The 11512-nt window shown below is 48.5% G+C and overlaps 1 long non-coding RNA gene across 1 annotated transcript; it reads left to right on the top strand.

Annotated features, from left to right (window-relative positions):
* The first annotated feature begins 7980 nt into the window (after window positions 1-7980).
* Window positions 7981-11217, top strand: LOC116574715. The gene is made up of 3 exons (XR_004279453.1): window positions 7981-8065; window positions 10666-10731; window positions 11002-11217. It is a non-coding gene; the product is annotated as an uncharacterized LOC116574715 (long non-coding RNA).
* Window positions 11218-11512: the final 295 nt, after the last annotated feature.

The following is an 11512-nucleotide window of genomic DNA, read 5'->3' as shown; positions in this document are numbered from 1 at the left end:
GGAATGTTTGTTATCCTGTGTAAGGGCTCGGTAATGGATCCCCAGGGAGGGACCTAGCTGGGCTTCTGCTAGGAGCCCGGACCAGGGTTTGTGGAACTGTGAAAGGGTAGAGGTCTTCTTTCTGTACGTCTGCTTCTCGGTCCTCAAGGCCACAGACAATTCCTGAATTTTTATCTCCTATGTTCGGGAGAGCAGACCGCGTTGAGCAAAATTAGCAGACTCATATCCAAATTCCCAGGAAAAGCATTACCGTCAGCCTGTTCCGAGTGAAGTGTTCGCTCCAATCATCTGTTGCCAGGAAGGTCAGGCCAGGTGGCGAAACATGGCTTCTGGGGGCCACCCTTGTACTCTTGTGGCTCATGAGCTAATTTAGGTAAAATCCTTTGCAATATGCCTGGCATGCGGTGATTGTTCCATAATGTCATTTCCAGGAGGGCAGAGCTCGGCCGGGGAGGGCATCAGCAGGATCCCGGGGAAGACAGTGTTCAGTAGTGTGAAACAAGGAGAGGCTGCCCAGCGCCCTGGCACTGAGTGGAGGATTGATAAACGGTGTGGGTTGTTATTGCGTCAAAATGTTCTGCTTATGTTTTTGTCTTCCCTCTGGGCCCCTTGGCTTCTTGGCTACCGTGACTGTTTGACTCACGCCCGTATTCTCAGCCCTGCAGACAGTGACCCATGCTCCTAGCCCTTGGCTGGAGTCTTCTGCCCAGAGGAACGGCTCATTCTCTCCCGCCCACTGCCCATTCTCAAGCCTTATGGTGAGGCCCAGTATGACCCTAAACACTACACCGTGGACCCCCGGCACCCTTTTTATCCTTTTTCCTGCCCATGTCGAGAAGATTCCAGCAAGCCTTGCAACTGGCCATGCCTGGGTTCTCTCAATGCACAGACCCACTCGCTAGTGAGCACATTTTCAGCTTTAATTAGACCAGCGTTGACAAGCTCCAAAACTTTGTTTTCTGATTTTTATCTTTGGGATGATTAAAAGCACCATAAAGCTGCATAACTGTTGCAGGCAGGTCACATACTCCCTGACATCCATCTGCTTCCTCCGAAAACTAACTACCCAAGCTTGGAACAGAGTGTGGAAAGCAGACGATAAAAAAAGAGATTGCTATAGGTTAATGCCTTTTCTCATGGCAAACATTTTGTTTTTGTTTTAATTTTACTATCTCTTGTGTTCTTGGCAGTACACTTAAGTCACTGTTTTGACCTTCCTTTTATTTCCGAGCAATCAAAAATAATTCCCACACTGATATTTTGGGCTTGTGCCTTTCAGAGAAAGTGACTGTAGTTTGCATTGGTGTCTGCGAGTTCACAAGGAAAACTCATGTGAATTGTCTCATTTACCACAAAGCCAGGAGGCAAGGAGCAGTGCCCATTATTGGTCCCATTTTACAGATTAGAAACCCGAAGCTCTGCCAGGTTTGGTGGGCACTGCGAGGTCAGTGAAGCTTCCAGAAATGCGTGTTTACTGAGCATCCACTTGACGGCCTTGGGCGGCGAGAAGAAACCACAAATGATACAGAAATACTTGGGACTTTCCTGGCGCATTGTCTCTCCGGAAGCTCTGGGCTTCCCTCCCTGCTCTCCTGTCTCCTGACTTTGGGTCACTGACAGTTTGCCTCAGTAGAACATCTCGGGATACTTACTGAGGCCACGTGGAGGCCCCAGGCCCCAGGCCGTGGTGTTTCGGTCCGTGTTGTCGGTTCTCCTCGTGGCCGTGTGTGAACTCATGATTCTGTGACAGAATGCTCAACGCGATCTCCACCACAGGCCCGGGCAGAAGCCCTCTTCTCTGTGCGCTTTGCCCAGAGTTATACGGTTTAGCCCTCAGCACCTACCCCGCCTTACATAGATGAATAGAATAGTTTTTAAAATCTTCGCAGGAAAGTTCATTTTGGACTATTTAACAAGCGGGGAGCAATAGGCTTCATGGGTTGATTGGTGAGGCCATGGGCCACCCCGCCTCATTCACTGACTGTGGGCCTGCTGCTTCTCTCAGCTTCTGGGTAATAGAAGCCCAACAAAATGGGCTTGAGGAACAAATACGATTACTCACAATTACCCAAAACATATGCAGGCCTTTCCCTTTCCATTGATCTGCTACTGACTGCATCTCCCCCTTCCCTAATCCCACTCCAAAGCTCTTACTCCTCATGCCCCCTTTCCAGAATTAACCTCTGAAATTCCTTCTCGCAGGGAGTATTCCCCTGGGCACAAGTACTTTGGCGGAGTCGACTTCCTACCTCTCTCTGTTGAAGGCAAAATGTTGTCCTTCTTCTCCATTCCTTATGAGCCCGTGTTCCTCCCTCTGAATCGTCGGGGCCCCGGCCGTGAGCACCGCGGGGAGAAACCGGGACTGCACTTGAGCTTGTGATTAAGGACCGGCCATGACATGGAGGGGCGCGCATCTGAAGTAGAAACTGAGGAGGTCTGTGGGCTTTTTAAAAAAATTTTTCTTTTTGAGATTTTATTTATGTATTTGAGAGAGAGAGTGAGCACCATGAGTGGGGGTGGGGGTGGGGAGCTAGAGGGAGAAGCAGGCTCCCCGCTGGGCAGAGAACCCGACGTGGGGCTCGATCCCAGCACCTGAGATCATGACCTGAGCTGAAGGCAGACGTTAAATCAACTGAGCCACCCGGACGCCCCCAGAGGGAGGTGCATGTTAAGCATTTCCCCTTCCTTCTCCTCCCATCTTACCTGTTCCCTGCTCCTGCCACGCTGTCCTGCCTCGGGGCCCTTCCTCACAGAGCTCCTTCTGCCCGTCTCGCCTCCTCACCTCCACCTGGGAAATCCTGTCCAGACTTCCGTGTTTCCGTGAGATGACAACTGTCACGTGTAGTGTGATGCGGCCTTTCCTCTCTGTGGGATCGACAAACACTGTTGGATCGGTGTTTGCAGCCAGGTTCCCTAGAAGCCGAATCTGAGAAGTCCTCTCGCAAGTGATTTACTGAGGGTTTGCTCAAAGGAGGGACCTGTGAGGGAATGAGGAAAAGAGATGGATCAAGAGAAGACGGGCAAAAAAATAAATAAAATAAAATCAGGGCTTCGTGAACTCATCGAATTTGTAGAGTGGTAGCCACCAGTAGGGGTAAATGAGGAAGTATTGGTTAAGGAGGATGAACTTCTCTCTGTAAGATGAGAAGGCGTTGGGGATCTCACGTACGGTGTGGTGACTACGTATGGTTAACAGTACTGTCTTCTATACTTGAAAGTTGCCAAGTGGGTAAGTCTTAAATGTTCTCACACACACAAAAAAATGGTAATCATGTGACTTGGAGACTTAGCGAAGCCTGTGGTGGCAATCACTTTCCAATCTATGAGGGTAGCAAGGCATCACTTCCTGTCCCTTAAACGTATACAACGTTACCTGTCAATTACATGTCCATGAAGCTGGAAAAATAGAAAAAGGAAAGGAAAACTAGGCTTCAGGGGAAGTGGGACCCCCACTGGGAGCTCAAGACCATGAGTTGCTCCCCTCAGTTGTCTTCCCCAAAGAGAAGGTGGCTTTGATCAGCCGTCCAGGAGCTGCTTTCTGCTCTGGTGGCAACTCACAGGCATTTCCAGGGGAATGTGCTCTCATGGAGACCTGGGCAGGACACCAACATCATCCCCTATAAATAAGCAGTGAGGTCATCGTGACCTTGAGCAAACATCCAATGGACCTCAGTTATATCCGAGGGAGGATTCTACGCAATTTGGAATCAACAAAGACTGAGCTGTGTCTGTGTAGAAATTTCCTGAAGGTAAACATTCAAGCATGGGGCAATGAGACAGGACCTCGGCTCTACAACCGGGGACCAGGTAGGAGCTGGGTTATGTGAACAGGATTACATTCTGTCAGCTTGGCAATCCCAGAGATGAGAGAGGCCTTTGCCAGTGGTTCCAGCAGAAGTCCCAGGATTGGCTTTGCAGGCTGACTTGAGTCACATGACAAGAACCCAGGCAGTCACTGTCACTGCGGGGGTGGCGGCAGTGGTGCTTACTAAGGGGCTAGCTTGGCCACATGCCTCCCACTCTCAGCGAAGCTGTGTCATCAGCCCCAAGTGAGCCATGCAGGCTGACAAAGGCAGAGGGGAAGGAAGTGTCTTTCATCAGGACGGGCGTGCAAGGCAGGGGGATTCGTCAGACCAGGGTTTGCACATTTCCCTCGTGCAGCCCTGCAGAGCACACTCGAGGCAATCGACAAGGCCGTGAGTTCATTGCCACCGGCAAGCTCAGGACACTACTGATTTGACAAGTCATATTTAATGCTGGGCTTGTAAAGAAGTTTCTCATTTTCATCTGACAGTTTTTATGATGGAAGTCAAGCTCACTCGTTTATAATTGACAGGATTTTTATTCATTTTGGAGAAGTTACAGCAGCCAGTGGCTTGCAGTTTGCAATCTATACAGACATTTTCTGTTAACCTCGCAAAGCTTGAGAACTTAGCTTCGACATTTTGTCACTGGGCTTGTCAATTTCTAGACAGGTGACTTCACCCCAATCTCGTCGGGCTGTTTCTCTCCTTAAATTCAAGAGTTATTTCCTTGGACAAGGCCAGTGCCAGAGGCTTGAATATTGTTGTTTGTTGACTTGTGTAACGTCTGGGAAAATGATTTTCTCGCCGTGATGTGAAATTGACTTTTCATCTTTGGTGCCCAGCCGCTTCAGCTCACATCTCCCGTGTCTGGAGGCTCACACATCTATTCAGGGGGTAGATGGGAGCTTCAAGAATCAGATTGCTTACTGGTAGAGAGCTGGAGAGCAATGATGGATTTTTGAGATAGTTTTGAAAGAATTATTCTAAAAGTTACTCTTTTTTTAAAAAAAAATTGTTTATTTATTTGACAGAGTGAGAGAGATCACAAGTAGGCAGAGAGGCAGGCAGAGAGAGAGGAGGAAGCAGGCTCCCTGCTGAGCAGAGCGCCCAAGTGGGGCTCGATCCCAGGACCCTGAGATCATGACCTGAGCCGAAGGCAGAGGCTTAACCCACTGACCCACCGAGACGCCCCTCTAAAAGCTATTCTTAATACTTTATTATTATAAGAAACAGTGAGTTGTAATTTATAAACTCAAGGATTTTGATCCATACTATTGCTGGGGGAAGGGAATCTCCTTTCTGCTCCTAAATATCCCACCGTGTTTCTCTGTGGTGGCACCCTACACACCATCCTGGGAGTCTCAATGAGTTGTACTTTTTAGTCTGTATGTGAACTTCTCAAGAGGACTCACTCATTCATCTATGTACTTGGCGAGCATTTTAACTGAAGCACGGGTAAAAGCCACACGGATGGCGAGATGGTCACGAGTGCTCCTTGGGTTCGGAGGATGGTGGTGGTCAAGAGGCCAACCCCGGGGACAGTGGGATTTGGGACAAAGTACAAGCCAGGCAGCACGTGTTCAAGCCTCCTGTGTGTCACTTACATTTGTCAGGTACTTGTGCTGCGTGCTTGTACACAGATGTCACTGAGTCATGGTACCATCCCTGGTGGCGCTCAGTGTCAAGTTGGAGAGGCAGATGAGTGAACAGCTCCCACGGAGTGCAACAGGCAGGACTTTGACCCAAGCTGGGTAACCTGTTCCCATGGTTCTGCACCAGAGGTGGTTTGGGCATCCTTGTAAACCACTGAACACTAATAAGAGAAGTTTGGTTATCGCTAGTGATTGGACTTTGAATGGCTGACGATGTTAGATATCCTATAATGCATGGAACAGCCCTGCCAGATAATGAATAATGCCACCCAAAAGGCCATTGGTGAAAAAAAAGTATTGTCTTACAGATATCTTGAGAATGTGCTTCGTGCTCACTTCTGTATTCCTAGAACTGGTACAGAATAGGTCTCCTGTGAGTATTTGTTAGGGAAAGTGGGTCAAATGGAGGAGCCCACATAGGGTGGAGGAGGAGATGGGCAGCCATGAGTGGGGAGGAGGGACACCTGTCCTGGAGACTCTTGCCAGGCACACGAGACACCAGGCCTAGGCAGCACGACCCTTCTAGATGCCCTGGCACGTGACCGTGAGGGGTTTGCAAGTGTCCCTGCTCAGGCCTGGACTGGTTCAGGGCTTGGGTGGGGCTCTGCCTGGGAGCTGAAGTCCTCAAGGCCTGACCCCAAGCTGGACTGGAGATGAGACTAGCTCACTTTCGGATGTCAAACTTCTTGGTCCCCCTCCAGCACTCAGCTAGAGTAATTTCCTTAGAGATTCAGTGCAATATCCTTGCTAGGAACAGATGCATTAGACTCTGATTCCATTTCGTTGTTTCCTTCAACACGTATGTAGTTAAGGCATTGTTCTATGTGCCTAGGAGACAGCAGAGAACAAAAATGACAGAGCCCCTGCCTTCAAGGAGCTCTTATCCGACTTGGGAAAACCCAGGGAACCAACACACAAGTGAACACACAGAGGGTGCCGTGGTGACAGGTGCACATGTGACAAGGGGAAGGGAGGGGCTGTGTTCTGTAGGTTCATAGGGAGATTGTTCTAGCAGGGGGAAAGCAAAGAAGGCCAGGGTTAGCGCACTCTGTCAAGAGCAGCGGTGGGTGCCTGGTGAACTTGAGGAGGAGCAAGGAGGCTGGTGTGGCTGCAATGAGGGAAACTGTGATGGGATGACATCAGAAGTGGGGGCAGGGGGCCTTGTCGGTCACTGTTAGGACTCTGGTTTTGGTCTGAGTTGGATGGGAAGCTGTGAGAGGATTTGGAGCAGAAGAATGAACTGAGTAGGCTTGTTTTGAAAGTATCCTGGATCTGCTGTCTGTTGCTGGTGGCCTTGGAAAACAGTGGTCTGTTAGTTCTCCCCATCGTGTAGGATGACGGGGCCCTTCTCCTGCTGGTTTCACCTGTGCTCATTCAGCTGGAGGATGGGCTCATCTAGGACGTCTGACCCTCTCTTTCCATGTGGTCTTTCATCCAAGGAGGCTACACCTTGTTGGCTTCCTTCTAAGATGTGGCAGCATTCCTGAAGAACGCATGCCAAACTTCCATGGCACTAACCCCCAACCATGTGCTAAATGACATTGCCAAGCCCAGAGTCACTGTGGGGCTGTGCATGGTACGGATACCAGAAGGCATGGTTGGTTGGGGCAGTTAACGTAACAGATGACCACTCCAGCCGCGCTCTCGAGAATAGATTTGGAGGAGGAGGGATGGCAGCGCCAGGGGGCTACATGATAACTCGGGGGGAAATGGCGCAGGTGAGTGGAGGGGTAAGAAGTAACCCAGCTATGATGTATTTTGTAGATGGAACACAGAAATGGTTTGCTGATGGATGGTGCATGAGATGTGACAGAGGGTATTTAAGGATGACTCCAAGACATCTGTCTCTGGTGGCTCCAAGGGCAGAGTCGCTGCATAGGGAGAAGCATAGACTGGCTGGAGGGTGGATTTTTGCCAGTTGAACAGTGGAGTTGTTTTGGACCTGTCCGGTTTAAGATATCTATGTTAGATGTTAGTTCAGAATCCTTTTTTTAAAAAGATTTTATTTATTTATTTGTCAGAGAGAGAGAGAGAGAGAGAGAGAGAGAGAGAGAACACACAAGCAGGCATAGTGGCAGGCAGAGGCAGCAAGAGAAGCAGGCTCCCTGCAGAGCAAGGAGCCTGATGTGGGACTCATTCCCAGGACCCTGGAATCATGACCTGAGTCGAAGGCAGCCGCTTACCCAACTGAGCCACCCAGGCGTCCCCCTCAGTATACTCTTAAGGATTGGGGAGATGAGTCTGGGATGGAGGAACAGACTTGGGAATTATCAGCCTATTGATAGTGCTTAAAACCCTGAGCCTAGAGGAAACCACTGAGGGAGTGAGTGGATAGAGAGGAGAGGAGGTGTGAAACTGAGCCCAGGGTCTCCAGCATTTCAGGATTGAGGAGACAAGGACGGACCAGCAAGGTGACTGAACCGGGTGAGTGTTGGCTAGTGACTGGGAAGGAGTCAAGGAACATGGGAGACCATGGGAACATGTGTGCTAAGTGGGGGAGAGTGAGCAAGTGTATCAAAGCTGCTCATGCAGTGGAAGAAGACGTCTGAACGCTCACTGATCATGAACCTGACCTCTGTGGAGGTCATGGGGCAAGAGCAGCTCCAGGTGAGAAGAGGCTGAGAAAGTCTGGCCATTGTGGGTTCAGGAGAGAACGAGACCAGAGCGCTTCCAGCTCCATCTCTTGCTGAATGCATGTGCTTGGTCTCACGCCCTGTACAGGTCTTGGTTTTCTCATTGGAAGTCATTTGTCCATTGGACAAATGTGGACAGTCATGGTAGACCTTTCATAAGGTGAGTATGATAAATGGGTGAGATAATCCATATAAAACGATGAGCACAATGTCTGGCGTACGGTTCGCCCTCAGGAAAGCTAGCTGTTATTATCAGTGTTACGTGCTTGCTAGAGTTCCTTTGATTCATTCTCGACTGGGAAGCTCATCATTTGCAGGAATAGACTGAGGAGGAGCCATGTGGGTGTTTCAGAGACGCGTGAGAAGAAATAGTGTAACTAACCCATTTGAGGGGCTTATCAACATCCTTGATTAGTAGCAAGAGACCAGTGTCTAGAGTTCTTCGTGGTCTTGCATCTGAAGGTGTGCTAGAACCTGAGTCTCTCATTTAATTGATTCTTAACCTCCTTTAGTCTAGATTTTACCACCAGTAAAGGGGGCATGTAATTGTACACTGTGTGAAATCGCTCTTCTTCCTGGTATAAAAAAAAGTCCTCCTCAAGTACCTACTGGCCTCATGATGGTCGTAATGATGATGATACTGACGAAGATCATGTTAGCTTTTAAATATCTCTTTCTTTTGCATCAACATGTTTAGAAAGAAAGAAAGGTACCTTGGACCGGAGAGTTCAGGGTGTTCATGAAGAGAACAATGCACAGCCTTCCTCTTTTTCCCTTAAAGGTAGTTTTAAAGCTTCTAAACATTAAGCCACGCTCCTGAACCCAGGCTGAAATTTTACGCTTATGAGTAAATCTTCCCGGACAAGGTTGAAGGAAGTTGGCAGTTTTGACTTAGAAAACAAGCCTGGCTATCCCCTTTTTAAAATTTATTTTCTGTCTAAATAGAAATCTTCAATTTTTATACTTCTTAGCCCAGCGGTAATAAATTCAGAGTCAAGAAGAACATGTATTTGCAAGAGTGCCCCTGGTTTGCTGACTTTGCGGAATGGCAGGAAAAAAAAAAAATGGGACGTGGTTACACCATTTCTATTTGCCACACTGTTGTTTTTCATTTTCCAATGTGACTGTAGACCCCACCTGCATTTCATTTGTTCCCTCATTTTTGGGCATGTTCCACTTTTTCTTCGTTGTGCCTCACCCTCCGGATTTAACAGGGTTCTGCCGACCATACGTAATATGCATTCTGCATCCTCTCAATCTGTTAAGGCGTTTTCCGTGTGCATTTCACGGCAGATTCTGATTGTAAATTGGTTGTAGAAACTTCATTGGCTTCCTGTCTGTGACATTTCTGATGGATGGTCTCTATTTATACAGAACAGCATGGCGTGTGCCGAGTTACAGACGCCATGCCATGCTTAATGGATTGGAAGGAGAGAGCCGGGGGCCCCACTGTGCGGAGAATCACCCGCTTCCTTTTTGTGCAGCAGTCAGAAAAAGGCTAGTGATGGAATGCAGGCTGTGAAAGCTCATGGGGCCAACTCGAGTCGTGATGCTTCCACAAAGCCTTCCTGGCTTCCTGAAGAACTCAGTCCAGCCCGGAAATAACATGGGGGATGACCAGGTGAAGGTACACCTTTGGTGGCCTCAACTGAAGAGATGGGGGTAACCTATTTTGTGGGGGCTTTTGTGATTTTTGGCAGGACTCCCCACCTCTCTACTGTGGTCCACTTGGGGGAGAAGTCTGGGACTAAGGGAAGAGGGACACAGTGGCCTTTGTTGTTAAATCAATGGCTAAGGATTAGGGGTAGAAATGGAAAATTTCTTTCTTTTGTAAAAGGTTGATTAGGTCCTTCTTGACCTTGGGTAGGAAACTCTCATGTAGACCTGGTGAGGGTTTAATCAGGAAATTAATCTTCATATTTGAGGGATTTCTGATTTATTTTAGATCATTGGAACACCAGATATGAATCCTTCTGTTGCAAGCAGTACAGAGTATGCCCCTCCAAATGGCTTAATAATAAGGGCCATTTCCTGACTCACGTGATGGAAAACTCTAGACTCGGATTCAAGTATGGTTTGATTCAGATACTTAACCAATTTCAACAGGACCCCCTCTTCGCCTTACTGCCTCTCAGCTCCTTTTTCTTCCTACTCTTGGACAGGTCCTCTCCACACAGCTACAAAGTGGCTGCAGCAGATCCAGCTTCATGTTCCTGTAACTTCAAATCCAGTGGAACATGGTTTCTTTCCCAGAAGTTTCAATGTGTCTCAACACTGGCTGGGTTATATTCTCTCAATCACTGTGGCAAAGTGGGGGACAGTGCTCTGATTGGTTTTGCCAAGTCTTATGCTCTGTTTCTGGAGCTAAGAATTGAGTTGGGCTGCCACAAGCATCTATATTAGGAGGGGGGTTGTCTACCAGAAGGAAATCAGGGTGCTGTTAGCAGAAAAGGGATCTGTGAATTCTGGGTACTCAAAACTGACCTGCTTTCCACCATCCCTGGGGAGAAAGCTCACCAACATCTAGCACGGAGGAATCTCTACCGCATAATGTTCTTCCTTTCCCATTTCCAGACTCATCTACTCTAGCTAGAGGAGGAGATTTAGCAAAGCAGGAGGAGGAGAGAAGACAAGAGTACCGTAAGTATCCAAGTAGGGGCGATTCCAGACTTTGGGTAGGAAAGCCTCTCTGGGATTGGAGTCTCCCATTCCATGGTGCATTGAGATATGCTGGCTAGCTCAATTCAGGCCACATCACTTGATTTTCTCACCATCTAACTCTCTTAGATTGATCCCATCACCAGCATTTGAGTATGCAACCACTTACAACCTGGTCAGGGTTGAGTGTGCATGTGTTTATTTCTGTGCATTTGGAATAAGGAGGGACCGAGCCCGTGTCTCCTTCCCCAGGTCCCCTCATTGCCGGCAAATAGCATTCTCTTCATCTCTCCGTGGGCTGGGAGGGGAACACAGCAGCATATGCTCCCCTACAGGGAAAGAGTACAGAGTACCCTCCTGAGTTCCCTTCCCTCGCAGAAAACGAACGAACTGTGTGGAGCCAAAGAAAATACGATCACACCCTTCCTGACACTTAGAGCTGTGGGGGCCAAGTGTAATTGGCCTAGAGAAACAACTCAGTAAAAGGCAATGGGGACTCAACAAAAGCGTGTCTTGTGGTCTGTCTTGGATCTGAGTTATCCATATTCTTGCTGTCTTTCTCATTTTAAATAATTCACAATTTTCTTACTACATTTTGACAGCCTTAAATCATTTTCCTTGTGTTGAATGTGGCCTTTTGGTTGCTACCCTCGTAGTGATTTGGAACCATTTCTGGAGGCGGAGGGGGTGGGGTGTGCTGCTTGCCAATGTCTGTGTGGTGGGGCAAGAACCAGGGGTCAGTTGACTCAGGGGTGGGTGATGG

This window comes from Mustela erminea, chromosome 16 (assembly GCF_009829155.1).
Source record: "Mustela erminea isolate mMusErm1 chromosome 16, mMusErm1.Pri, whole genome shotgun sequence".
In the NCBI taxonomy this organism is placed as follows: domain Eukaryota; kingdom Metazoa; phylum Chordata; class Mammalia; order Carnivora; family Mustelidae; genus Mustela; species Mustela erminea.
The sequence above is the reverse complement of the archived record's forward strand: the minus strand, read 5'-3'. Positions and strand labels throughout refer to the sequence as shown.